The following is a 25,045-nucleotide window of genomic DNA, read 5'->3' as shown; positions in this document are numbered from 1 at the left end:
TCATTCACCTTCCTTGTCTTCTCTCCGCCCTCCCTTTTAGGTAAGTTAAAGAGCTGCACCTGAGCCAGCCACTGATTGATTGATTGATTGATTGATTGATTGATTGATTGATTGATTGATTGATTGATGCAGCACAACAGTCAAATAGTGGAGTGGAGTAGGGGAACAGCAAACAGCCAATAAAGCAGCCCGCCCGCTCGCCTGCCCGCCACAATGGACCTACCTGTGTACACTAGATGGATGTGATGGAATGTACTGTCGTCCCTACATTTCAAGAAGAAGTAAGAATTGCAGTTGCAACAAAGCCTTGCTTGCCTACAAAGAGAGCAGCAATTTGGATTTGTTACTATGTTACCTAGAAGAATAACAAACTGTGCAAGGATGGAGGTTGTAGGAGCAAGGAGAAGTTGTCTGTAAAGTTGGTGGATGCCTATTTTCCATTTTGCAGTCCCTTGTCCCCCTCTTGTGGCCTCCTGGAGGCAACTAGCTGTGCAAAAAAAAGACAGCCTGGCGGCCGGCTGTTGCAGTGTTGCCCTCTCAGGCAACACTGAGTGACTGACTGAGCCTCACCGTCTTATATAAAGTTCAGACGGAACTTTGCACGTGTCATAGTGGAGCCCTCAGGATTCCAGAGCCAGCTTTCTGACATCATAATGGGGCCTCAGAGATAAAAGCCTGGGCCCAGGCAGTGTTGGTCAGTGCTGCTCAGCAGGCAGCACTGGACTGGACTGGATTACAGCTGATACAAGGTGTGAAGGAACAAGGGGTGGCTGTGGGCATGCACTTGCTGCCGCTGCCAGTGTTTATCTGCATGGCAGCAGGGCATTTGGGCGTTGCCAGGAAGGCGTTTTTATGTAGATTCCTCCTCTTTCAGCACTGCATTGTGGTGCAAGCAAAAGAAGCAAATCCTGTCTGGCTTCCTCTCCGGCCTTTATTCACCTCCCGTGTAGCTGTGAGTGTGTGAGCCTGCAGGGCCCCATGGAATTGCCTAGAAGTAGGCTGAATCGCTGCAAGGGCTGAACAGCAGTATCGGGCAGGCTCGGGCAACGCGCGGCCCGTTCGGGTTATCGCTTCTCGGCCTTTTGGCTAAGATCAAGTGTAGTATCTGTTCTTATCAGTTTAATATCTGATACGTCCCCTATCTGGGGACCATATATTAAATGGATTTTTAGAACAGGGAGATGGAAATAGAGCTTGCTCTGTCCACTCCACGCATTGACCTGGTATTGCAGTATTTCCAGGACCGGTGCACCCTTTCCTTATGTGTTGACTAAAAGCAGATTCCAAAAGTGTTTTTTGTCTTTGCTATTGTTTCTGTCTTTCTGAAGGGATCTCCCCTTTTAATCCCATTATTTCAACACCTGTTGGACAATGCATGAGTGATAATGAGCTCATTGATTAAATGCAATTAATGAATAGATTGCCACCTCTTGTTGTGTGTCGTCTGTGTTTCTGTGTTTCCGGCATTTCACATTGGAACACCTCATTCACCTTCCTTGTCTTCTCTCCGCCCTCCCTTTTAGGTAAGTTAAAGAGCTGCACCTGAGCCAGCCACTGATTGATTGATTGATTGATTGATTGATTGATTGATTGATTGATGCAGCACAACAGTCAAATAGTGGAGTGGAGTAGGGGAACAGCAAACAGCCAATAAAGCAGCCCGCCCGCTCGCCTGCCCGCCACAATGGACCTACCTGTGTACACTAGATGGATGTGATGGAATGTACTGTCGTCCCTACATTTCAAGAAGAAGTAAGAATTGCAGTTGCAACAAAGCCTTGCTTGCCTACAAAGAGAGCAGCAATTTGGATTTGTTACTATGTTACCTAGAAGAATAACAAACTGTGCAAGGATGGAGGTTGTAGGAGCAAGGAGAAGTTGTCTGTAAAGTTGGTGGATGCCTATTTTCCATTTTGCAGTCCCTTGTCTCCCTCTTGTGGCCTCCTGGAGGCAACTAGCTGTGCAAAAAAAAGACAGCCTGGCGGCCGGCTGTTGCAGTGTTGCCCTCTCAGGCAACACTGAGTGACTGACTGAGCCTCACCGTCTTATATAAAGTTCAGACGGAACTTTGCACGTGTCATAGTGGAGCCCTCAGGATTCCAGAGCCAGCTTTCTGACATCATAATGGGGCCTCAGAGATAAAAGCCTGGGCCCAGGCAGTGTTGGTCAGTGCTGCTCAGCAGGCAGCACTGGACTGGACTGGATTACAGCTGATACAAGGTGTGAAGGAACAAGGGGTGGCTGTGGGCATGCACTTGCTGCCGCTGCCAGTGTTTATCTGCATGGCAGCAGGGCATTTGGGCGTTGCCAGGAAGGCGTTTTTATGTAGATTCCTCCTCTTTCAGCACTGCATTGTGGTGCAAGCAAAAGAAGCAAATCCTGTCTGGCTTCCTCTCCGGCCTTTATTCACCTCCCGTGTAGCTGTGAGTGTGTGAGCCTGCAGGGCCCCATGGAATTGCCTAGAAGTAGGCTGAATCGCTGCAAGGGCTGAACAGCAGTATCGGGCAGGCTCGGGCAACGCGCGGCCCGTTCGGGTTATCGCTTCTCGGCCTTTTGGCTAAGATCAAGTGTAGTATCTGTTCTTATCAGTTTAATATCTGATACGTCCCCTATCTGGGGACCATATATTAAATGGATTTTTAGAACAGGGAGATGGAAATAGAGCTTGCTCTGTCCACTCCACGCATTGACCTGGTATTGCAGTATTTCCAGGACCGGTGCACCCTTTCCTTATGTGTTGACTAAAAGCAGATTCCAAAAGTGTTTTTTGTCTTTGCTATTGTTTCTGTCTTTCTGAAGGGATCTCCCCTTTTAATCCCATTATTTCAACACCTGTTGGACAATGCATGAGTGATAATGAGCTCATTGATTAAATGCAATTAATGAATAGATTGCCACGTCTTGTTGTGTGTCGTCTGTGTTTCTGTGTTTCCGGCATTTCACATTGGAACACCTCATTCACCTTCCTTGTCTTCTCTCCGCCCTCCCTTTTAGGTAAGTTAAAGAGCTGCACCTGAGCCAGCCACTGATTGATTGATTGATTGATTGATTGATTGATTGATTGATTGATTGATGCAGCACAACAGTCAAATAGTGGAGTGGAGTAGGGGAACAGCAAACAGCCAATAAAGCAGCCCGCCCGCTCGCCTGCCCGCCACAATGGACCTACCTGTGTACACTAGATGGATGTGATGGAATGTACTGTCGTCCCTACATTTCAAGAAGAAGTAAGAATTGCAGTTGCAACAAAGCCTTGCTTGCCTACAAAGAGAGCAGCAATTTGGATTTGTTACTATGTTACCTAGAAGAATAACAAACTGTGCAAGGATGGAGGTTGTAGGAGCAAGGAGAAGTTGTCTGTAAAGTTGGTGGATGCCTATTTTCCATTTTGCAGTCCCTTGTCTCCCTCTTGTGGCCTCCTGGAGGCAACTAGCTGTGCAAAAAAAAGACAGCCTGGCGGCCGGCTGTTGCAGTGTTGCCCTCTCAGGCAACACTGAGTGACTGACTGAGCCTCACCGTCTTATATAAAGTTCAGACGGAACTTTGCACGTGTCATAGTGGAGCCCTCAGGATTCCAGAGCCAGCTTTCTGACATCATAATGGGGCCTCAGAGATAAAAGCCTGGGCCCAGGCAGTGTTGGTCAGTGCTGCTCAGCAGGCAGCACTGGACTGGACTGGATTACAGCTGATACAAGGTGTGAAGGAACAAGGGGTGGCTGTGGGCATGCACTTGCTGCCGCTGCCAGTGTTTATCTGCATGGCAGCAGGGCATTTGGGCGTTGCCAGGAAGGCGTTTTTATGTAGATTCCTCCTCTTTCAGCACTGCATTGTGGTGCAAGCAAAAGAAGCAAATCCTGTCTGGCTTCCTCTCCGGCCTTTATTCACCTCCCGTGTAGCTGTGAGTGTGTGAGCCTGCAGGGCCCCATGGAATTGCCTAGAAGTAGGCTGAATCGCTGCAAGGGCTGAACAGCAGTATCGGGCAGGCTCGGGCAACGCGCGGCCCGTTCGGGTTATCGCTTCTCGGCCTTTTGGCTAAGATCAAGTGTAGTATCTGTTCTTATCAGTTTAATATCTGATACGTCCCCTATCTGGGGACCATATATTAAATGGATTTTTAGAACAGGGAGATGGAAATAGAGCTTGCTCTGTCCACTCCACGCATTGACCTGGTATTGCAGTATTTCCAGGACCGGTGCACCCTTTCCTTATGTGTTGACTAAAAGCAGATTCCAAAAGTGTTTTTTGTCTTTGCTATTGTTTCTGTCTTTCTGAAGGGATCTCCCCTTTTAATCCCATTATTTCAACACCTGTTGGACAATGCATGAGTGATAATGAGCTCATTGATTAAATGCAATTAATGAATAGATTGCCACCTCTTGTTGTGTGTCGTCTGTGTTTCTGTGTTTCCGGCATTTCACATTGGAACACCTCATTCACCTTCCTTGTCTTCTCTCCGCCCTCCCTTTTAGGTAAGTTAAAGAGCTGCACCTGAGCCAGCCACTGATTGATTGATTGATTGATTGATTGATTGATTGATTGATTGATTGATTGATTGATGCAGCACAACAGTCAAATAGTGGAGTGGAGTAGGGGAACAGCAAACAGCCAATAAAGCAGCCCGCCCGCTCGCCTGCCCGCCACAATGGACCTACCTGTGTACACTAGATGGATGTGATGGAATGTACTGTCGTCCCTACATTTCAAGAAGAAGTAAGAATTGCAGTTGCAACAAAGCCTTGCTTGCCTACAAAGAGAGCAGCAATTTGGATTTGTTACTATGTTACCTAGAAGAATAACAAACTGTGCAAGGATGGAGGTTGTAGGAGCAAGGAGAAGTTGTCTGTAAAGTTGGTGGATGCCTATTTTCCATTTTGCAGTCCCTTGTCCCCCTCTTGTGGCCTCCTGGAGGCAACTAGCTGTGCAAAAAAAAGACAGCCTGGCGGCCGGCTGTTGCAGTGTTGCCCTCTCAGGCAACACTGAGTGACTGACTGAGCCTCACCGTCTTATATAAAGTTCAGACGGAACTTTGCACGTGTCATAGTGGAGCCCTCAGGATTCCAGAGCCAGCTTTCTGACATCATAATGGGGCCTCAGAGATAAAAGCCTGGGCCCAGGCAGTGTTGGTCAGTGCTGCTCAGCAGGCAGCACTGGACTGGACTGGATTACAGCTGATACAAGGTGTGAAGGAACAAGGGGTGGCTGTGGGCATGCACTTGCTGCCGCTGCCAGTGTTTATCTGCATGGCAGCAGGGCATTTGGGCGTTGCCAGGAAGGCGTTTTTATGTAGATTCCTCCTCTTTCAGCACTGCATTGTGGTGCAAGCAAAAGAAGCAAATCCTGTCTGGCTTCCTCTCCGGCCTTTATTCACCTCCCGTGTAGCTGTGAGTGTGTGAGCCTGCAGGGCCCCATGGAATTGCCTAGAAGTAGGCTGAATCGCTGCAAGGGCTGAACAGCAGTATCGGGCAGGCTCGGGCAACGCGCGGCCCGTTCGGGTTATCGCTTCTCGGCCTTTTGGCTAAGATCAAGTGTAGTATCTTATCAGTTTAATATCTGATACGTCCCCTATCTGGGGACCATATATTAAATGGATTTTTAGAACAGGGAGATGGAAATAGAGCTTGCTCTGTCCACTCCACGCATTGACCTGGTATTGCAGTATTTCCAGGACCGGTGCACCCTTTCCTTATGTGTTGACTAAAAGCAGATTCCAAAAGTGTTTTTTGTCTTTGCTATTGTTTCTGTCTTTCTGAAGGGATCTCCCCTTTTAATCCCATTATTTCAACACCTGTTGGACAATGCATGAGTGATAATGAGCTCATTGATTAAATGCAATTAATGAATAGATTGCCACCTCTTGTTGTGTGTCGTCTGTGTTTCTGTGTTTCCGGCATTTCACATTGGAACACCTCATTCACCTTCCTTGTCTTCTCTCCGCCCTCCCTTTTAGGTAAGTTAAAGAGCTGCACCTGAGCCAGCCACTGATTGATTGATTGATTGATTGATTGATTGATTGATTGATTGATTGATTGATTGATTGATTGATGCAGCACAACAGTCAAATAGTGGAGTGGAGTAGGGGAACAGCAAACAGCCAATAAAGCAGCCCGCCCGCTCGCCTGCCCGCCACAATGGACCTACCTGTGTACACTAGATGGATGTGATGGAATGTACTGTCGTCCCTACATTTCAAGAAGAAGTAAGAATTGCAGTTGCAACAAAGCCTTGCTTGCCTACAAAGAGAGCAGCAATTTGGATTTGTTACTATGTTACCTAGAAGAATAACAAACTGTGCAAGGATGGAGGTTGTAGGAGCAAGGAGAAGTTGTCTGTAAAGTTGGTGGATGCCTATTTTCCATTTTGCAGTCCCTTGTCTCCCTCTTGTGGCCTCCTGGAGGCAACTAGCTGTGCAAAAAAAAGACAGCCTGGCGGCCGGCTGTTGCAGTGTTGCCCTCTCAGGCAACACTGAGTGACTGACTGAGCCTCACCGTCTTATATAAAGTTCAGACGGAACTTTGCACGTGTCATAGTGGAGCCCTCAGGATTCCAGAGCCAGCTTTCTGACATCATAATGGGGCCTCAGAGATAAAAGCCTGGGCCCAGGCAGTGTTGGTCAGTGCTGCTCAGCAGGCAGCACTGGACTGGACTGGATTACAGCTGATACAAGGTGTGAAGGAACAAGGGGTGGCTGTGGGCATGCACTTGCTGCCGCTGCCAGTGTTTATCTGCATGGCAGCAGGGCATTTGGGCGTTGCCAGGAAGGCGTTTTTATGTAGATTCCTCTTCTTTCAGCACTGCATTGTGGTGCAAGCAAAAGAAGCAAATCCTGTCTGGCTTCCTCTCCGGCCTTTATTCACCTCCCGTGTAGCTGTGAGTGTGTGAGCCTGCAGGGCCCCATGGAATTGCCTAGAAGTAGGCTGAATCGCTGCAAGGGCTGAACAGCAGTATCGGGCAGGCTCGGGCAACGCGCGGCCCGTTCGGGTTATCGCTTCTCGGCCTTTTGGCTAAGATCAAGTGTAGTATCTGTTCTTATCAGTTTAATATCTGATACGTCCCCTATCTGGGGACCATATATTAAATGGATTTTTAGAACAGGGAGATGGAAATAGAGCTTGCTCTGTCCACTCCACGCATTGACCTGGTATTGCAGTATTTCCAGGACCGGTGCACCCTTTCCTTATGTGTTGACTAAAAGCAGATTCCAAAAGTGTTTTTTGTCTTTGCTATTGTTTCTGTCTTTCTGAAGGGATCTCCCCTTTTAATCCCATTATTTCAACACCTGTTGGACAATGCATGAGTGATAATGAGCTCATTGATTAAATGCAATTAATGAATAGATTGCCACCTCTTGTTGTGTGTCGTCTGTGTTTCTGTGTTTCCGGCATTTCACATTGGAACACCTCATTCACCTTCCTTGTCTTCTCTCCGCCCTCCCTTTTAGGTAAGTTAAAGAGCTGCACCTGAGCCAGCCACTTGATTGATTGATTGATTGATTGATTGATTGATTGATTGATTGATGCAGCACAACAGTCAAATAGTGGAGTGGAGTAGGGGAACAGCAAACAGCCAATAAAGCAGCCCGCCCGCTCGCCTGCCCGCCACAATGGACCTACCTGTGTACACTAGATGGATGTGATGGAATGTACTGTCGTCCCTACATTTCAAGAAGAAGTAAGAATTGCAGTTGCAACAAAGCCTTGCTTGCCTACAAAGAGAGCAGCAATTTGGATTTGTTACTATGTTACCTAGAAGAATAACAAACTGTGCAAGGATGGAGGTTGTAGGAGCAAGGAGAAGTTGTCTGTAAAGTTGGTGGATGCCTATTTTCCATTTTGCAGTCCCTTGTCTCCCTCTTGTGGCCTCCTGGAGGCAACTAGCTGTGCAAAAAAAAGACAGCCTGGCGGCCGGCTGTTGCAGTGTTGCCCTCTCAGGCAACACTGAGTGACTGACTGAGCCTCACCGTCTTATATAAAGTTCAGACGGAACTTTGCACGTGTCATAGTGGAGCCCTCAGGATTCCAGAGCCAGCTTTCTGACATCATAATGGGGCCTCAGAGATAAAAGCCTGGGCCCAGGCAGTGTTGGTCAGTGCTGCTCAGCAGGCAGCACTGGACTGGACTGGATTACAGCTGATACAAGGTGTGAAGGAACAAGGGGTGGCTGTGGGCATGCACTTGCTGCCGCTGCCAGTGTTTATCTGCATGGCAGCAGGGCATTTGGGCGTTGCCAGGAAGGCGTTTTTATGTAGATTCCTCCTCTTTCAGCACTGCATTGTGGTGCAAGCAAAAGAAGCAAATCCTGTCTGGCTTCCTCTCCGGCCTTTATTCACCTCCCGTGTAGCTGTGAGTGTGTGAGCCTGCAGGGCCCCATGGAATTGCCTAGAAGTAGGCTGAATCGCTGCAAGGGCTGAACAGCAGTATCGGGCAGGCTCGGGCAACGCGCGGCCCGTTCGGGTTATCGCTTCTCGGCCTTTTGGCTAAGATCAAGTGTAGTATCTGTTCTTATCAGTTTAATATCTGATACGTCCCCTATCTGGGGACCATATATTAAATGGATTTTTAGAACAGGGAGATGGAAATAGAGCTTGCTCTGTCCACTCCACGCATTGACCTGGTATTGCAGTATTTCCAGGACCGGTGCACCCTTTCCTTATGTGTTGACTAAAAGCAGATTCCAAAAGTGTTTTTTGTCTTTGCTATTGTTTCTGTCTTTCTGAAGGGATCTCCCCTTTTAATCCCATTATTTCAACACCTGTTGGACAATGCATGAGTGATAATGAGCTCATTGATTAAATGCAATTAATGAATAGATTGCCACCTCTTGTTGTGTGTCGTCTGTGTTTCTGTGTTTCCGGCATTTCACATTGGAACACCTCATTCACCTTCCTTGTCTTCTCTCCGCCCTCCCTTTTAGGTAAGTTAAAGAGCTGCACCTGAGCCAGCCACTGATTGATTGATTGATTGATTGATTGATTGATTGATTGATTGATTGATTGATTGATTGATTGATGCAGCACAACAGTCAAATAGTGGAGTGGAGTAGGGGAACAGCAAACAGCCAATAAAGCAGCCCGCCCGCTCGCCTGCCCGCCACAATGGACCTACCTGTGTACACTAGATGGATGTGATGGAATGTACTGTCGTCCCTACATTTCAAGAAGAAGTAAGAATTGCAGTTGCAACAAAGCCTTGCTTGCCTACAAAGAGAGCAGCAATTTGGATTTGTTACTATGTTACCTAGAAGAATAACAAACTGTGCAAGGATGGAGGTTGTAGGAGCAAGGAGAAGTTGTCTGTAAAGTTGGTGGATGCCTATTTTCCATTTTGCAGTCCCTTGTCTCCCTCTTGTGGCCTCCTGGAGGCAACTAGCTGTGCAAAAAAAAGACAGCCTGGCGGCCGGCTGTTGCAGTGTTGCCCTCTCAGGCAACACTGAGTGACTGACTGAGCCTCACCGTCTTATATAAAGTTCAGACGGAACTTTGCACGTGTCATAGTGGAGCCCTCAGGATTCCAGAGCCAGCTTTCTGACATCATAATGGGGCCTCAGAGATAAAAGCCTGGGCCCAGGCAGTGTTGGTCAGTGCTGCTCAGCAGGCAGCACTGGACTGGACTGGATTACAGCTGATACAAGGTGTGAAGGAACAAGGGGTGGCTGTGGGCATGCACTTGCTGCCGCTGCCAGTGTTTATCTGCATGGCAGCAGGGCATTTGGGCGTTGCCAGGAAGGCGTTTTTATGTAGATTCCTCCTCTTTCAGCACTGCATTGTGGTGCAAGCAAAAGAAGCAAATCCTGTCTGGCTTCCTCTCCGGCCTTTATTCACCTCCCGTGTAGCTGTGAGTGTGTGAGCCTGCAGGGCCCCATGGAATTGCCTAGAAGTAGGCTGAATCGCTGCAAGGGCTGAACAGCAGTATCGGGCAGGCTCGGGCAACGCGCGGCCCGTTCGGGTTATCGCTTCTCGGCCTTTTGGCTAAGATCAAGTGTAGTATCTGTTCTTATCAGTTTAATATCTGATACGTCCCCTATCTGGGGACCATATATTAAATGGATTTTTAGAACAGGGAGATGGAAATAGAGCTTGCTCTGTCCACTCCACGCATTGACCTGGTATTGCAGTATTTCCAGGACCGGTGCACCCTTTCCTTATGTGTTGACTAAAAGCAGATTCCAAAAGTGTTTTTTGTCTTTGCTATTGTTTCTGTCTTTCTGAAGGGATCTCCCCTTTTAATCCCATTATTTCAACACCTGTTGGACAATGCATGAGTGATAATGAGCTCATTGATTAAATGCAATTAATGAATAGATTGCCACCTCTTGTTGTGTGTCGTCTGTGTTTCTGTGTTTCCGGCATTTCACATTGGAACACCTCATTCACCTTCCTTGTCTTCTCTCCGCCCTCCCTTTTAGGTAAGTTAAAGAGCTGCACCTGAGCCAGCCACTGATTGATTGATTGATTGATTGATTGATTGATTGATTGATTGATGCAGCACAACAGTCAAATAGTGGAGTGGAGTAGGGGAACAGCAAACAGCCAATAAAGCAGCCCGCCCGCTCGCCTGCCCGCCACAATGGACCTACCTGTGTACACTAGATGGATGTGATGGAATGTACTGTCGTCCCTACATTTCAAGAAGAAGTAAGAATTGCAGTTGCAACAAAGCCTTGCTTGCCTACAAAGAGAGCAGCAATTTGGATTTGTTACTATGTTACCTAGAAGAATAACAAACTGTGCAAGGATGGAGGTTGTAGGAGCAAGGAGAAGTTGTCTGTAAAGTTGGTGGATGCCTATTTTCCATTTTGCAGTCCCTTGTCTCCCTCTTGTGGCCTCCTGGAGGCAACTAGCTGTGCAAAAAAAAGACAGCCTGGCGGCCGGCTGTTGCAGTGTTGCCCTCTCAGGCAACACTGAGTGACTGACTGAGCCTCACCGTCTTATATAAAGTTCAGACGGAACTTTGCACGTGTCATAGTGGAGCCCTCAGGATTCCAGAGCCAGCTTTCTGACATCATAATGGGGCCTCAGAGATAAAAGCCTGGGCCCAGGCAGTGTTGGACAGTGCTGCTCAGCAGGCAGCACTGGACTGGACTGGATTACAGCTGATACAAGGTGTGAAGGAACAAGGGGTGGCTGTGGGCATGCACTTGCTGCCGCTGCCAGTGTTTATCTGCATGGCAGCAGGGCATTTGGGCGTTGCCAGGAAGGCGTTTTTATGTAGATTCCTCCTCTTTCAGCACTGCATTGTGGTGCAAGCAAAAGAAGCAAATCCTGTCTGGCTTCCTCTCCGGCCTTTATTCACCTCCCGTGTAGCTGTGAGTGTGTGAGCCTGCAGGGCCCCATGGAATTGCCTAGAAGTAGGCTGAATCGCTGCAAGGGCTGAACAGCAGTATCGGGCAGGCTCGGGCAACGCGCGGCCCGTTCGGGTTATCGCTTCTCGGCCTTTTGGCTAAGATCAAGTGTAGTATCTGTTCTTATCAGTTTAATATCTGATACGTCCCCTATCTGGGGACCATATATTAAATGGATTTTTAGAACAGGGAGATGGAAATAGAGCTTGCTCTGTCCACTCCACGCATTGACCTGGTATTGCAGTATTTCCAGGACCGGTGCACCCTTTCCTTATGTGTTGACTAAAAGCAGATTCCAAAAGTGTTTTTTGTCTTTGCTATTGTTTCTGTCTTTCTGAAGGGATCTCCCCTTTTAATCCCATTATTTCAACACCTGTTGGACAATGCATGAGTGATAATGAGCTCATTGATTAAATGCAATTAATGAATAGATTGCCACCTCTTGTTGTGTGTCGTCTGTGTTTCTGTGTTTCCGGCATTTCACATTGGAACACCTCATTCACCTTCCTTGTCTTCTCTCCGCCCTCCCTTTTAGGTAAGTTAAAGAGCTGCACCTGAGCCAGCCACTGATTGATTGATTGATTGATTGATTGATTGATTGATTGATTGATTGATTGATTGATTGATTGATGCAGCACAACAGTCAAATAGTGGAGTGGAGTAGGGGAACAGCAAACAGCCAATAAAGCAGCCCGCCCGCTCGCCTGCCCGCCACAATGGACCTACCTGTGTACACTAGATGGATGTGATGGAATGTACTGTCGTCCCTACATTTCAAGAAGAAGTAAGAATTGCAGTTGCAACAAAGCCTTGCTTGCCTACAAAGAGAGCAGCAATTTGGATTTGTTACTATGTTACCTAGAAGAATAACAAACTGTGCAAGGATGGAGGTTGTAGGAGCAAGGAGAAGTTGTCTGTTAAGTTGGTGGATGCCTATTTTCCATTTTGCAGTCCCTTGTCTCCCTCTTGTGGCCTCCTGGAGGCAACTAGCTGTGCAAAAAAAAGACAGCCTGGCGGCCGGCTGTTGCATTGTTGCCCTCTCAGGCAACACTGAGTGACTGACTGAGCCTCACCGTCTTATATAAAGTTCAGACGGAACTTTGCACGTGTCATAGTGGAGCCCTCAGGATTCCAGAGCCAGCTTTCTGACATCATAATGGGGCCTCAGAGATAAAAGCCTGGGCCCAGGCAGTGTTGGTCAGTGCTGCTCAGCAGGCAGCACTGGACTGGACTGGATTACAGCTGATACAAGGTGTGAAGGAACAAGGGGTGGCTGTGGGCATGCACTTGCTGCCGCTGCCAGTGTTTATCTGCATGGCAGCAGGGCATTTGGGCGTTGCCAGGAAGGCGTTTTTATGTAGATTCCTCCTCTTTCAGCACTGCATTGTGGTGCAAGCAAAAGAAGCAAATCCTGTCTGGCTTCCTCTCCGGCCTTTATTCACCTCCCGTGTAGCTGTGAGTGTGTGAGCCTGCAGGGCCCCATGGAATTGCCTAGAAGTAGGCTGAATCGCTGCAAGGGCTGAACAGCAGTATCGGGCAGGCTCGGGCAACGCGCGGCCCGTTCGGGTTATCGCTTCTCGGCCTTTTGGCTAACATCAAGTGTAGTATCTGTTCTTATCAGTTTAATATCTGATACGTCCCCTATCTGGGGACCATATATTAAATGGATTTTTAGAACAGGGAGATGGAAATAGAGCTTGCTCTGTCCACTCCACGCATTGACCTGGTATTGCAGTATTTCCAGGACCGGTGCACCCTTTCCTTATGTGTTGACTAAAAGCAGATTCCAAAAGTGTTTTTTGTCTTTGCTATTGTTTCTGTCTTTCTGAAGGGATCTCCCCTTTTAATCCCATTATTTCAACACCTGTTGGACAATGCATGAGTGATAATGAGCTCATTGATTAAATGCAATTAATGAATAGATTGCCACCTCTTGTTGTGTGTCGTCTGTGTTTCTGTGTTTCCGGCATTTCACATTGGAACACCTCATTCACCTTCCTTGTCTTCTCTCCGCCCTCCCTTTTAGGTAAGTTAAAGAGCTGCACCTGAGCCAGCCACTGATGATTGATTGATTGATTGATTGATTGATTGATTGATTGATTGATTGATTGATTGATTGATTGATTGATTGATTGATGCAGCACAACAGTCAAATAGTGGAGTGGAGTAGGGGAACAGCAAACAGCCAATAAAGCAGCCCGCCCGCTCGCCTGCCCGCCACAATGGACCTACCTGTGTACACTAGATGGATGTGATGGAATGTACTGTCGTCCCTACATTTCAAGAAGAAGTAAGAATTGCAGTTGCAACAAAGCCTTGCTTGCCTACAAAGAGAGCAGCAATTTGGATTTGTTACTATGTTACCTAGAAGAATAACAAACTGTGCAAGGATGGAGGTTGTAGGAGCAAGGAGAAGTTGTCTGTAAAGTTGGTGGATGCCTATTTTCCATTTTGCAGTCCCTTGTCTCCCTCTTGTGGCCTCCTGGAGGCAACTAGCTGTGCAAAAAAAAGACAGCCTGGCGGCCGGCTGTTGCAGTGTTGCCCTCTCAGGCAACACTGAGTGACTGACTGAGCCTCACCGTCTTATATAGAGTTCAGACGGAACTTTGCACGTGTCATAGTGGAGCCCTCAGGATTCCAGAGCCAGCTTTCTGACATCATAATGGGGCCTCAGAGATAAAAGCCTGGGCCCAGGCAGTGTTGGTCAGTGCTGCTCAGCAGGCAGCACTGGACTGGACTGGATTACAGCTGATACAAGGTGTGAAGGAACAAGGGGTGGCTGTGGGCATGCACTTGCTGCCGCTGCCAATGTTTATCTGCATGGCAGCAGGGCATTTGGGCGTTGCCAGGAAGGCGTTTTTATGTAGATTCCTCCTCTTTCAGCACTGCATTGTGGTGCAAGCAAAAGAAGCAAATCCTGTCTGGCTTCCTCTCCGGCCTTTATTCACCTCCCGTGTAGCTGTGAGTGTGTGAGCCTGCAGGGCCCCATGGAATTGCCTAGAAGTAGGCTGAATCGCTGCAAGGGCTGAACAGCAGTATCGGGCAGGCTCGGGCAACGCGCGGCCCGTTCGGGTTATCGCTTCTCGGCCTTTTGGCTAAGATCAAGTGTAGTATCTGTTCTTATCAGTTTAATATCTGATACGTCCCCTATCTGGGGACCATATATTAAATGGATTTTTAGAACAGGGAGATGGAAATAGAGCTTGCTCTGTCCACTCCACGCATTGACCTGGTATTGCAGTATTTCCAGGACCGGTGCACCCTTTCCTTATGTGTTGACTAAAAGCAGATTCCAAAAGTGTTTTTTGTCTTTGCTATTGTTTCTGTCTTTCTGAAGGGATCTCCCCTTTTAATCCCATTATTTCAACACCTGTTGGACAATGCATGAGTGATAATGAGCTCATTGATTAAATGCAATTAATGAATAGATTGCCACCTCTTGTTGTGTGTCGTCTGTGTTTCTGTGTTTCCGGCATTTCACATTGGAACACCTCATTCACCTTCCTTGTCTTCTCTCCGCCCTCCCTTTTAGGTAAGTTAAAGAGCTGCACCTGAGCCAGCCACTGATTGATTGATTGATTGATTGATTGATTGATTGATTGATTGATTGATTGATGCAGCACAACAGTCAAATAGTGGAGTGGAGTAGGGGAACAGCAAACAGCCAATAAAGCAGCCCGCCCGCTCGCCTGCCCGCCACAATGGACCTACCTGTGTACACTAGATGGATGTGATGGAATGTACTGTCGTCCCTACATTTCAAGAAGAAGTAAGAATTGCAGTTGCAACAAAGCCTTGCTTGCCTACAAAGAGAGCAGCAATTTGGATTTGTTACTATGTTACCTAGAAGAATAACAAACTGTGCAAGGATGGAGGTTGTAGGAGCAAGGAGAAGTTGTCTGTAAAGTTGGTGGATGCCTATTTTCCATTCTGCAGTCCCTTGTCTCCCTCTTGTGGCCTCCTGGAGGCAACTAGCTGTGCAAAAAAAAGACAGCCTGGCGGCCGGCTGTTGCAGTGTTGCCCTCTCAGGCAACACTGAGTGACTGACTGAGCCTCACCGTCTTATATAAAGTTCAGACGGAACTTTGCACGTGTCATAGTGGAGCCCTCAGGATTCCAGAGCCAGCTTTCTGACATCATAATGGGGCCTCAGAGATAAAAGCCTGGGCCCAGGCAGTGTTGGTCAGTGCTGCTCAGCAGGCAGCACTGGACTGGACTGGATTACAGCTGATACAAGGTGTGAAGGAACAAGGGGTGGCTGTGGGCATGCACTTGCTGCCGCTGCCAGTGTTTATCTGCATGGCAGCAGGGCATTTGGGCGTTGCCAGGAAGGCGTTTTTATGTAGATTCCTCCTCTTTCAGCACTGCATTGTGGTGCAAGCAAAAGAAGCAAATCCTGTCTGGCTTCCTCTCCGGCCTTTATTCACCTCCCGTGTAGCTGTGAGTGTGTGAGCCTGCAGGGCCCCATGGAATTGCCTAGAAGTAGGCTGAATCGCTGCAAGGGCTGAACAGCAGTATCGGGCAGGCTCGGGCAACGCGCGGCCCGTTCGGGTTATCGCTTCTCGGCCTTTTGGCTAAGATCAAGTGTAGTATCTGTTCTTATCAGTTTAATATCTGATACGTCCCCTATCTGGGGACCATATATTAAATGGATTTTTAGAACAGGGAGATGGAAATAGAGCTTGCTCTGTCCACTCCACGCATTGACCTGGTATTGCAGTATTTCCAGGACCGGTGCACCCTTTCCTTATGTGTTGACTAAAAGCAGATTCCAAAAGTGTTTTTTGTCTTTGCTATTGTTTCTGTCTTTCTGAAGGGATCTCCCCTTTTAATCCCATTATTTCAACACCTGTTGGACAATGCATGAGTGATAATGAGCTCATTGATTAAATGCAATTAATGAATAGATTGCCACCTCTTGTTGTGTGTCGTCTGTGTTTCTGTGTTTCCGGCATTTCACATTGGAACACCTCATTCACCTTCCTTGTCTTCTCTCCGCCCTCCGTTTTAGGTAAGTTAAAGAGCTGCACCTGAGCCAGCCACTGATTGATTGATTGATTGATTGATTGATTGATTGATTGATTGATTGATTGATTGATTGATTGATTGATGCAGCACAACAGTCAAATAGTGGAGTGGAGTAGGGGAACAGCAAACAGCCAATAAAGCAGCCCGCCCGCTCGCCTGCCCGCCACAATGGACCTACCTGTGTACACTAGATGGATGTGATGGAATGTACTGTCGTCCCTACATTTCAAGAAGAAGTAAGAATTGCAGTTGCAACAAAGCCTTGCTTGCCTACAAAGAGAGCAGCAATTTGGATTTGTTACTATGTTACCTAGAAGAATAACAAACTGTGCAAAGATGGAGGTTGTAGGAGCAAGGAGAAGTTGTCTGTAAAGTTGGTGGATGCCTATTTTCCATTTTGCAGTCCCTTGTCTCCCTCTTGTGGCCTCCTGGAGGCAACTAGCTGTGCAAAAAAAAGACAGCCTGGCGGCCGGCTGTTGCAGTGTTGCCCTCTCAGGCAACACTGAGTGACTGACTGAGCCTCACCGTCTTATATAAAGTTCAGACGGAACTTTGCACGTGTCATAGTGGAGCCCTCAGGATTCCAGAGCCAGCTTTCTGACATCATAATGGGGCCTCAGAGATAAAAGCCTGGGCCCAGGCAGTGTTGGTCAGTGCTGCTCAGCAGGCAGCACTGGACTGGACTGGATTACAGCTGATACAAGGTGTGAAGGAACAAGGGGTGGCTGTGGGCATGCACTTGCTGCCGCTGCCAGTGTTTATCTGCATGGCAGCAGGGCATTTGGGCGTTGCCAGGAAGGCGTTTTTATGTAGATTCCTCCTCTTTCAGCACTGCATTGTGGTGCAAGCAAAAGAAGCAAATCCTGTCTGGCTTCCTCTCCGGCCTTTATTCACCTCCCGTGTAGCTGTGAGTGTGTGAGCCTGCAGGGCCCCATGGAATTGCCTAGAAGTAGGCTGAATCGCTGCAAGGGCTGAACAGCAGTATCGGGCAGGCTCGGGCAACGCGCGGCCCGTTCGGGTTATCGCTTCTCGGCCTTTTGGCTAAGATCAAGTGTAGTATCTGTTCTTATCAGTTTAATATCTGATACGTCCCCTATCTGGGGACCATATATTAAATGGATTTTTAGAACAGGGAGATGGAAATAGAGCTTGCTCTGTCCACTCCACGCATTGACCTGGTATTGCAGTATTTCCAGGACCGGTGCACCCTTTCCTTATGTGTTGACTAAAAGCAGATTCCAAAAGTGTTTTTTGTCTTTGCTATTGTTTCTGTCTTTCTGAAGGGATCTCCCCTTTTAATCCCATTATTTCAACACCTGTTGGACAATGCATGAGTGATAATGAGCTCATTGATTAAATGCAATTAATGAATAGATTGCCACCTCTTGTTGTGTGTCGTCTGTGTTTCTGTGTTTCCGGCATTTCACATTGGAACACCTCATTCACCTTCCTTGTCTTCTCTCCGCCCTCCCTTTTAGGTAAGTTAAAGAGCTGCACCTGAGCCAGCCACTGATTGATTGATTGATTGATTGATTGATTGATTGATTGATTGATTGATTGATGCAGCACAACAGTCAAATAGTGGAGTGGAGTAGGGGAACAGCAAACAGCCAATAAAGCAGCCCGCCCGCTCGCCTGCCCGCCACAATGGACCTACCTGTGTACACTAGATGGATGTGATGGAATGTACTGTCGTCCCTACATTTCAAGAAGAAGTAAGAATTGCAGTTGCAACAAAGCCTTGCTTGCCTACAAAGAGAGCAGCAATTTGGATTTGTTACTATGTTACCTAGAAGAATAACAAACTGTGCAAGGATGGAGGTTGTAGGAGCAAGGAGAAGTTGTCTGTAAAGTTGGTGGATGCCTATTTTCCATTTTGCAGTCCCTTGTCTCCCTCTTGTGGCCTCCTGGAGGCAACTAGCTGTGCAAAAAAAAGACAGCCTGGCGGCCGGCTGTTGCAGTGTTGCCCTCTCAGGCAACACTGAGTGACTGACTGAGCCTCACCGTCTTATATAAAGTTCAGACGGAACTTTGCACGTGTCATAGTGGAGCCCTCAGGATTCCAGAGCCAGCTTTCTGACATCATAATGGGGCCTCAGAGATAAAAGCCTGGGCCCAGGCAGTGTTGGTCAGTGCTGCTCAGCAGGCAGCACTGGACTGGACTGGATTACAGCTGATACAAGGTGTGAAGGAACAAGGGGTGGCTGTGGGCATGCACTTGCTGCCGCTGCCAGTGTTTATCTGCATGGCAGCAGGGCATTTGGGCGTTGCCAGGAAGGCGTTTTTATGTAGATTCCTCCTCTTTCAGCACTGCATTGTGGTGCAAGCAAAAGAAGCAAATCCTGTCTGGCTTCCTCTCCGGCCTTTATTCACCTCCCGTGTAGCTGTGAGTGTGTGAGCCTGCAGGGCCCCATGGAATTGCCTAGAAGTAGGCTGAATCGCTGCAAGGGCTGAACAGCAGTATCGGGCAGGCTCGGGCAACGCGCGGCCCGTTCGGGTTATCGCTTCTCGGCCTTTTGGCTAAGATCAAGTGTAGTATCTGTTCTTATCAGTTTAATATCTGATACGTCCCCTATCTGGGGACCATATATTAAATGGATTTTTAGAACAGGGAGATGGAAATAGAGCTTGCTCTGTCCACTCCACGCATTGACCTGGTATTGCAGTATTTCCAGGACCGGTGCACCCTTTCCTTATGTGTTGACTAAAAGCAGATTCCAAAAGTGTTTTTTGTCTTTGCTATTGTTTCTGTCTTTCTGAAGGGATCTCCCCTTTTAATCCCATTATTTCAACACCTGTTGGACAATGCATGAGTGATAATGAGCTCATTGATTAAATGCAATTAATGAATAGATTGCCACCTCTTGTTGTGTGTCGTCTGTGTTTCTGTGTTTCCGGCATTTCACATTGGAACACCTCATTCACCTTCCTTGTCTTCTCTCCGCCCTCCCTTTTAGGTAAGTTAAAGAGCTGCACCTGAGCCAGCCACTGATTGATTGATTGATTGATTGATTGATTGATTGATTGATGCAGCACAACAGTCAAATAGTGGAGTGGAGTAGGGGAACAGCAAACAGCCAATAAAGCAGCCCGCCCGCTCGCCTGCCCGCCACAATGGACCTACCTGTGTACACTAGATGGATGTGATGGAATGTACTGTCGTCCCTACATTTCAAGAAGAAGTAAGAATTGCAGTTGCAACAAAGCCTTGCTTGCCTACAAAGAGAGCAGCAATTTGGATTTGTTACTATGTTACCTAGAAGAATAACAAACTGTGCAAGGATGGAGGTTGTAGGAGCAAGGAGAAGTTGTCTGTAAAGTTGGTGGATGCCTATTTTCCATTTTGCAGTCCCTTGTCTCCCTCTTGTGGCCTCCTGGAGGCAACTAGCTGTGCAAAAAAAAGACAGCCTGGCGGCCGGCTGTTGCAGTGTTGCCCTCTCAGGCAACACTGAGTGACTGACTGAGCCTCACCGTCTTATATAAAGTTCAGACGGAACTTTGCACGTGTCATAGTGGAGCCCTCAGGATTCCAGAGCCAGCTTTCTGACATCATAATGGGGCCTCAGAGATAAAAGCCTGGGCCCAGGCAGTGTTGGTCAGTGCTGCTCAGCAGGCAGCACTGGACTGGACTGGATTACAGCTGATACAAGGTGTGAAGGAACAAGGGGTGGCTGTGGGCATGCACTTGCTGCCGCTGCCAGTGTTTATCTGCATGGCAGCAGGGCATTTGGGCGTTGCCAGGAAGGCGTTTTTATGTAGATTCCTCCTCTTTCAGCACTGCATTGTGGTGCAAGCAAAAGAAGCAAATCCTGTCTGGCTTCCTCTCCGGCCTTTATTCACCTCCCGTGTAGCTGTGAGTGTGTGAGCCTGCAGGGCCCCATGGAATTGCCTAGAAGTAGGCTGAATCGCTGCAAGGGCTGAACAGCAGTATCGGGCAGGCTCGGGCAACGCGCGGCCCGTTCGGGTTATCGCTTCTCGGCCTTTTGGCTAAGATCAAGTGTAGTATCTGTTCTTATCAGTTTAATATCTGATACGTCCCCTATCTGGGGACCATATATTAAATGGATTTTTAGAACAGGGAGATGGAAATAGAGCTTGCTCTGTCCACTCCACGCATTGACCTGGTATTGCAGTATTTCCAGGACCGGTGCACCCTTTCCTTATGTGTTGACTAAAAGCAGATTCCAAAAGTGTTTTTTGTCTTTGCTATTGTTTCTGTCTTTCTGAAGGGATCTCCCCTTTTAATCCCATTATTTCAACACCTGTTGGACAATGCATGAGTGATAATGAGCTCATTGATTAAATGCAATTAATGAATAGATTGCCACCTCTTGTTGTGTGTCGTCTGTGTTTCTGTGTTTCCGGCATTTCACATTGGAACACCTCATTCACCTTCCTTGTCTTCTCTCCGCCCTCCCTTTTAGGTAAGTTAAAGAGCTGCACCTGAGCCAGCCACTGATTGATTGATTGATTGATTGATTGATTGATTGATTGATGCAGCACAACAGTCAAATAGTGGAGTGGAGTAGGGGAACAGCAAACAGCCAATAAAGCAGCCCGCCCGCTCGCCTGCCCGCCACAATGGACCTACCTGTGTACACTAGATGGATGTGATGGAATGTACTGTCGTCCCTACATTTCAAGAAGAAGTAAGAATTGCAGTTGCAACAAAGCCTTGCTTGCCTACAAAGAGAGCAGCAATTTGGATTTGTTACTATGTTACCTAGAAGAATAACAAACTGTGCAAGGATGGAGGTTGTAGGAGCAAGGAGAAGTTGTCTGTAAAGTTGGTGGATGCCTATTTTCCATTTTGCAGTCCCTTGTCTCCCTCTTGTGGCCTCCTGGAGGCAACTAGCTGTGCAAAAAAAAGACAGCCTGGCGGCCGGCTGTTGCAGTGTTGCCCTCTCAGGCAACACTGAGTGACTGACTGAGCCTCACCGTCTTATATAAAGTTCAGACGGAACTTTGCACGTGTCATAGTGGAGCCCTCAGGATTCCAGAGCCAGCTTTCTGACATCATAATGGGGCCTCAGAGATAAAAGCCTGGGCCCAGGCAGTGTTGGTCAGTGCTGCTCATCAGGCAGCACTGGACTGGACTGGATTACAGCTGATACAAGGTGTGAAGGAACAAGGGGTGGCTGTGGGCATGCACTTGCTGCCGCTGCCAGTGTTTATCTGCATGGCAGCAGGGCATTTGGGCGTTGCCAGGAAGGCGTTTTTATGTAGATTCCTCCTCTTTCAGCACTGCATTGTGGTGCAAGCAAAATAAGCAAATCCTGTCTGGCTTCCTCTCCGGCCTTTATTCACCTCCCGTGTAGCTGTGAGTGTGTGAGCCTGCAGGGCCCCATGGAATTGCCTAGAAGTAGGCTGAATCGCTGCAAGGGCTGAACAGCAGTATCGGGCAGGCTCGGGCAACGCGCGGCCCGTTCGGGTTATCGCTTCTCGGCCTTTTGGCTAAGATCAAGTGTAGTATCTGTTCTTATCAGTTTAATATCTGATACGTCCCCTATCTGGGGACCATATATTAAATGGATTTTTAGAACAGGGAGATGGAAATAGAGCTTGCTCTGTCCACTCCACGCATTGACCTGGTATTGCAGTATTTCCAGGACTGGTGCACCCTTTCCTTATGTGTTGACTAAAAGCAGATTCCAAAAGTGTTTTTTGTCTTTGCTATTGTTTCTGTCTTTCTGAAGGGATCTCCCCTTTTAATCCCATTATTTCAACACCTGTTGGACAATGCATGAGTGATAATGAGCTCATTGATTAAATGCAATTAATGAATAGATTGCCACCTCTTGTTGTGTGTCGTCTGTGTTTCTGTGTTTCCGGCATTTCACATTGGAACACCTCATTCACCTTCCTTGTCTTCTCTCCGCCCTCCCTTTTAGGTAAGTTAAAGAGCTGCACCTGAGCCAGCCACTGATTGATTGATTGATTGATTGATTGATTGATTGATTGATTGATTGATTGATTGATTGATTGATGCAGCACAACAGTCAAATAGTGGAGTGGAGTAGGGGAACAGCAAACAGCCAATAAAGCAGCCCGCCCGCTCGCCTGCCCGCCACAATGGACCTACCTGTGTACACTAGATGGATGTGATGGAATGTACTGTCGTCCCTACATTTCAAGAAGAAGTAAGAATTGCAGTTGCAACAAAGCCTTGCTTGCCTACAAAGAGAGCAGCAATTTGGATTTGTTACTATGTTACCTAGAAGAATAACAAACTGTGCAAAGATGGAGGTTGTAGGAGCAAGGAGAAGTTGTCTGTAAAGTTGGTGGATGCCTATTTTCCATTTTGCAGTCCCTTGTCTCCCTCTTGTGGCCTCCTGGAGGCAACTAGCTGTGCAAAAAAAAGACAGCCTGGCGGCCGGCTGTTGCAGTGTTGCCCTCTCAGGCAACACTGAGTGACTGACTGAGCCTCACCGTCTTATATAAAGTTCAGACGGAACTTTGCACGTGTCATAGTGGAGCCCTCAGGATTCCAGAGCCAGCTTTCTGACATCATAATGGGGCCTCAGAGATAAAAGCCTGGGCCCAGGCAGTGTTGGTCAGTGCTGCTCAGCAGGCAGCACTGGACTGGACTGGATTACAGCTGATACAAGGTGTGAAGGAACAAGGGGTGGCTGTGGGCATGCACTTGCTGCCGCTGCCAGTGTTTATCTGCATGGCAGCAGGGCATTTGGGCGTTGCCAGGAAGGCGTTTTTATGTAGATTCCTCCTCTTTCAGCACTGCATTGTGGTGCAAGCAAAAGAAGCAAATCCTGTCTGGCTTCCTCTCCGGCCTTTATTCACCTCCCGTGTAGCTGTGAGTGTGTGAGCCTGCAGGGCCCCATGGAATTGCCTAGAAGTAGGCTGAATCGCTGCAAGGGCTGAACAGCAGTATCGGGCAGGCTCGGGCAACGCGCGGCCCGTTCGGGTTATCGCTTCTCGGCCTTTTGGCTAAGATCAAGTGTAGTATCTGTTCTTATCAGTTTAATATCTGATACGTCCCCTATCTGGGGACCATATATTAAATGGATTTTTAGAACAGGGAGATGGAAATAGAGCTTGCTCTGTCCACTCCACGCATTGACCTGGTATTGCAGTATTTCCAGGACCGGTGCACCCTTTCCTTATGTGTTGACTAAAAGCAGATTCCAAAAGTGTTTTTTGTCTTTGCTATTGTTTCTGTCTTTCTGAAGGGATCTCCCCTTTTAATCCCATTATTTCAACACCTGTTGGACAATGCATGAGTGATAATGAGCTCATTGATTAAATGCAATTAATGAATAGATTGCCACCTCTTGTTGTGTGTCGTCTGTGTTTCTGTGTTTCCGGCATTTCACATTGGAACACCTCATTCACCTTCCTTGTCTTCTCTCCGCCCTCCCTTTTAGGTAAGTTAAAGAGCTGCACCTGAGCCAGCCACTGATTGATTGATTGATTGATTGATTGATTGATTGATTGATTGATTGATGCAGCACAACAGTCAAATAGTGGAGTGGAGTAGGGGAACAGCAAACAGCCAATAAAGCAGCCCGCCCGCTCGCCTGCCCGCCACAATGGACCTACCTGTGTACACTAGATGGATGTGATGGAATGTACTGTCGTCCCTACATTTCAAGAAGAAGTAAGAATTGCAGTTGCAACAAAGCCTTGCTTGCCTACAAAGAGAGCAGCAATTTGGATTTGTTACTATGTTACCTAGAAGAATAACAAACTGTGCAAGGATGGAGGTTGTAGGAGCAAGGAGAAGTTGTCTGTAAAGTTGGTGGATGCCTATTTTCCATTTTGCAGTCCCTTGTCTCCCTCTTGTGGCCTCCTGGAGGCAACTAGCTGTGCAAAAAAAAGACAGCCTGGCGGCCGGCTGTTGCAGTGTTGCCCTCTCAGGCAACACTGAGTGACTGACTGAGCCTCACCGTCTTATATAAAGTTCAGACGGAACTTTGCACGTGTCATAGTGGAGCCCTCAGGATTCCAGAGCCAGCTTTCTGACATCATAATGGGGCCTCAGAGATAAAAGCCTGGGCCCAGGCAGTGTTGGTCAGTGCTGCTCAGCAGGCAGCACTGGACTGGACTGGATTACAGCTGATACAAGGTGTGAAGGAACAAGGGGTGGCTGTGGGCATGCACTTGCTGCCGCTGCCAGTGTTTATCTGCATGGCAGCAGGGCATTTGGGCGTTGCCAGGAAGGCGTTTTTATGTAGATTCCTCCTCTTTCAGCACTGCATTGTGGTGCAAGCAAAAGAAGCAAATCCTGTCTGGCTTCCTCTCCGGCCTTTATTCACCTCCCGTGTAGCTGTGAGTGTGTGAGCCTGCAGGGCCCCATGGAATTGCCTAGAAGTAGGCTGAATCGCTGCAAGGGCTGAACAGCAGTATCGGGCAGGCTCGGGCAACGCGCGGCCCGTTCGGGTTATCGCTTCTCGGCCTTTTGGCTAAGATCAAGTGTAGTATCTGTTCTTATCAGTTTAATATCTGATACGTCCCCTATCTGGGGACCATATATTAAATGGATTTTTAGAACAGGGAGATGGAAATAGAGCTTGCTCTGTCCACTCCACGCATTGACCTGGTATTGCAGTATTTCCAGGACCGGTGCACCCTTTCCTTATGTGTTGACTAAAAGCAGATTCCAAAAGTGTTTTTTGTCTTTGCTATTGTTTCTGTCTTTCTGAAGGGATCTCCCCTTTTAATC

General features: G+C 47.8%; 17 non-coding genes across 17 annotated transcripts; all 17 read left to right on the top strand.

The window, feature by feature from the left end:
- The first annotated feature begins 1,066 nt into the window (after positions 1-1,066).
- Positions 1,067-1,257, top strand: LOC142690530 (U2 spliceosomal RNA). The gene has a single exon (XR_012859295.1). It is a non-coding gene; the product is annotated as a U2 spliceosomal RNA (small nuclear RNA).
- A 1,280-nt stretch (positions 1,258-2,537) lies between these two features.
- Positions 2,538-2,728, top strand: LOC142690518 (U2 spliceosomal RNA). The gene has a single exon (XR_012859284.1). It is a non-coding gene; the product is annotated as a U2 spliceosomal RNA (small nuclear RNA).
- A 1,284-nt stretch (positions 2,729-4,012) lies between these two features.
- Positions 4,013-4,203, top strand: LOC142690505 (U2 spliceosomal RNA). The gene has a single exon (XR_012859272.1). It is a non-coding gene; the product is annotated as a U2 spliceosomal RNA (small nuclear RNA).
- A 1,292-nt stretch (positions 4,204-5,495) lies between these two features.
- On the top strand, positions 5,496-5,681 carry LOC142690544 (U2 spliceosomal RNA). Its single transcript, XR_012859307.1, has one exon. It is a non-coding gene; the product is annotated as a U2 spliceosomal RNA (small nuclear RNA).
- Positions 5,682-6,981: 1,300 nt separating this feature from the next.
- LOC142690493 (U2 spliceosomal RNA) lies at positions 6,982-7,172 on the top strand. The gene has a single exon (XR_012859261.1). It is a non-coding gene; the product is annotated as a U2 spliceosomal RNA (small nuclear RNA).
- Positions 7,173-8,453: 1,281 nt separating this feature from the next.
- Positions 8,454-8,644, top strand: LOC142690481 (U2 spliceosomal RNA). Its single transcript, XR_012859250.1, has one exon. It is a non-coding gene; the product is annotated as a U2 spliceosomal RNA (small nuclear RNA).
- Positions 8,645-9,944: 1,300 nt separating this feature from the next.
- On the top strand, positions 9,945-10,135 carry LOC142690469 (U2 spliceosomal RNA). Its single transcript, XR_012859239.1, has one exon. It is a non-coding gene; the product is annotated as a U2 spliceosomal RNA (small nuclear RNA).
- Positions 10,136-11,415: 1,280 nt separating this feature from the next.
- Positions 11,416-11,606, top strand: LOC142690457 (U2 spliceosomal RNA). Its single transcript, XR_012859228.1, has one exon. It is a non-coding gene; the product is annotated as a U2 spliceosomal RNA (small nuclear RNA).
- A 1,300-nt stretch (positions 11,607-12,906) lies between these two features.
- On the top strand, positions 12,907-13,097 carry LOC142690538 (U2 spliceosomal RNA). Its single transcript, XR_012859302.1, has one exon. It is a non-coding gene; the product is annotated as a U2 spliceosomal RNA (small nuclear RNA).
- A 1,315-nt stretch (positions 13,098-14,412) lies between these two features.
- On the top strand, positions 14,413-14,603 carry LOC142690445 (U2 spliceosomal RNA). Its single transcript, XR_012859217.1, has one exon. It is a non-coding gene; the product is annotated as a U2 spliceosomal RNA (small nuclear RNA).
- Positions 14,604-15,891: 1,288 nt separating this feature from the next.
- On the top strand, positions 15,892-16,082 carry LOC142690432 (U2 spliceosomal RNA). Its single transcript, XR_012859206.1, has one exon. It is a non-coding gene; the product is annotated as a U2 spliceosomal RNA (small nuclear RNA).
- Positions 16,083-17,386: 1,304 nt separating this feature from the next.
- LOC142690420 (U2 spliceosomal RNA) lies at positions 17,387-17,577 on the top strand. Its single transcript, XR_012859195.1, has one exon. It is a non-coding gene; the product is annotated as a U2 spliceosomal RNA (small nuclear RNA).
- A 1,288-nt stretch (positions 17,578-18,865) lies between these two features.
- LOC142690408 (U2 spliceosomal RNA) lies at positions 18,866-19,056 on the top strand. Its single transcript, XR_012859184.1, has one exon. It is a non-coding gene; the product is annotated as a U2 spliceosomal RNA (small nuclear RNA).
- A 1,276-nt stretch (positions 19,057-20,332) lies between these two features.
- LOC142690396 (U2 spliceosomal RNA) lies at positions 20,333-20,523 on the top strand. Its single transcript, XR_012859173.1, has one exon. It is a non-coding gene; the product is annotated as a U2 spliceosomal RNA (small nuclear RNA).
- A 1,276-nt stretch (positions 20,524-21,799) lies between these two features.
- Positions 21,800-21,990, top strand: LOC142690526 (U2 spliceosomal RNA). The gene has a single exon (XR_012859291.1). It is a non-coding gene; the product is annotated as a U2 spliceosomal RNA (small nuclear RNA).
- Positions 21,991-23,290: 1,300 nt separating this feature from the next.
- Positions 23,291-23,481, top strand: LOC142690694 (U2 spliceosomal RNA). Its single transcript, XR_012859390.1, has one exon. It is a non-coding gene; the product is annotated as a U2 spliceosomal RNA (small nuclear RNA).
- A 1,284-nt stretch (positions 23,482-24,765) lies between these two features.
- Positions 24,766-24,956, top strand: LOC142690682 (U2 spliceosomal RNA). Its single transcript, XR_012859379.1, has one exon. It is a non-coding gene; the product is annotated as a U2 spliceosomal RNA (small nuclear RNA).
- The last annotated feature ends 89 nt before the right edge of the window (positions 24,957-25,045 follow it).

This window comes from Rhinoderma darwinii (genome assembly GCF_050947455.1).
Source record: "Rhinoderma darwinii isolate aRhiDar2 chromosome 5 unlocalized genomic scaffold, aRhiDar2.hap1 SUPER_5_unloc_34, whole genome shotgun sequence".
Classification (NCBI taxonomy): Eukaryota; Metazoa; Chordata; class Amphibia; order Anura; family Rhinodermatidae; genus Rhinoderma; species Rhinoderma darwinii.
The sequence above is the reverse complement of the archived record's forward strand: the minus strand, read 5'-3'. Positions and strand labels throughout refer to the sequence as shown.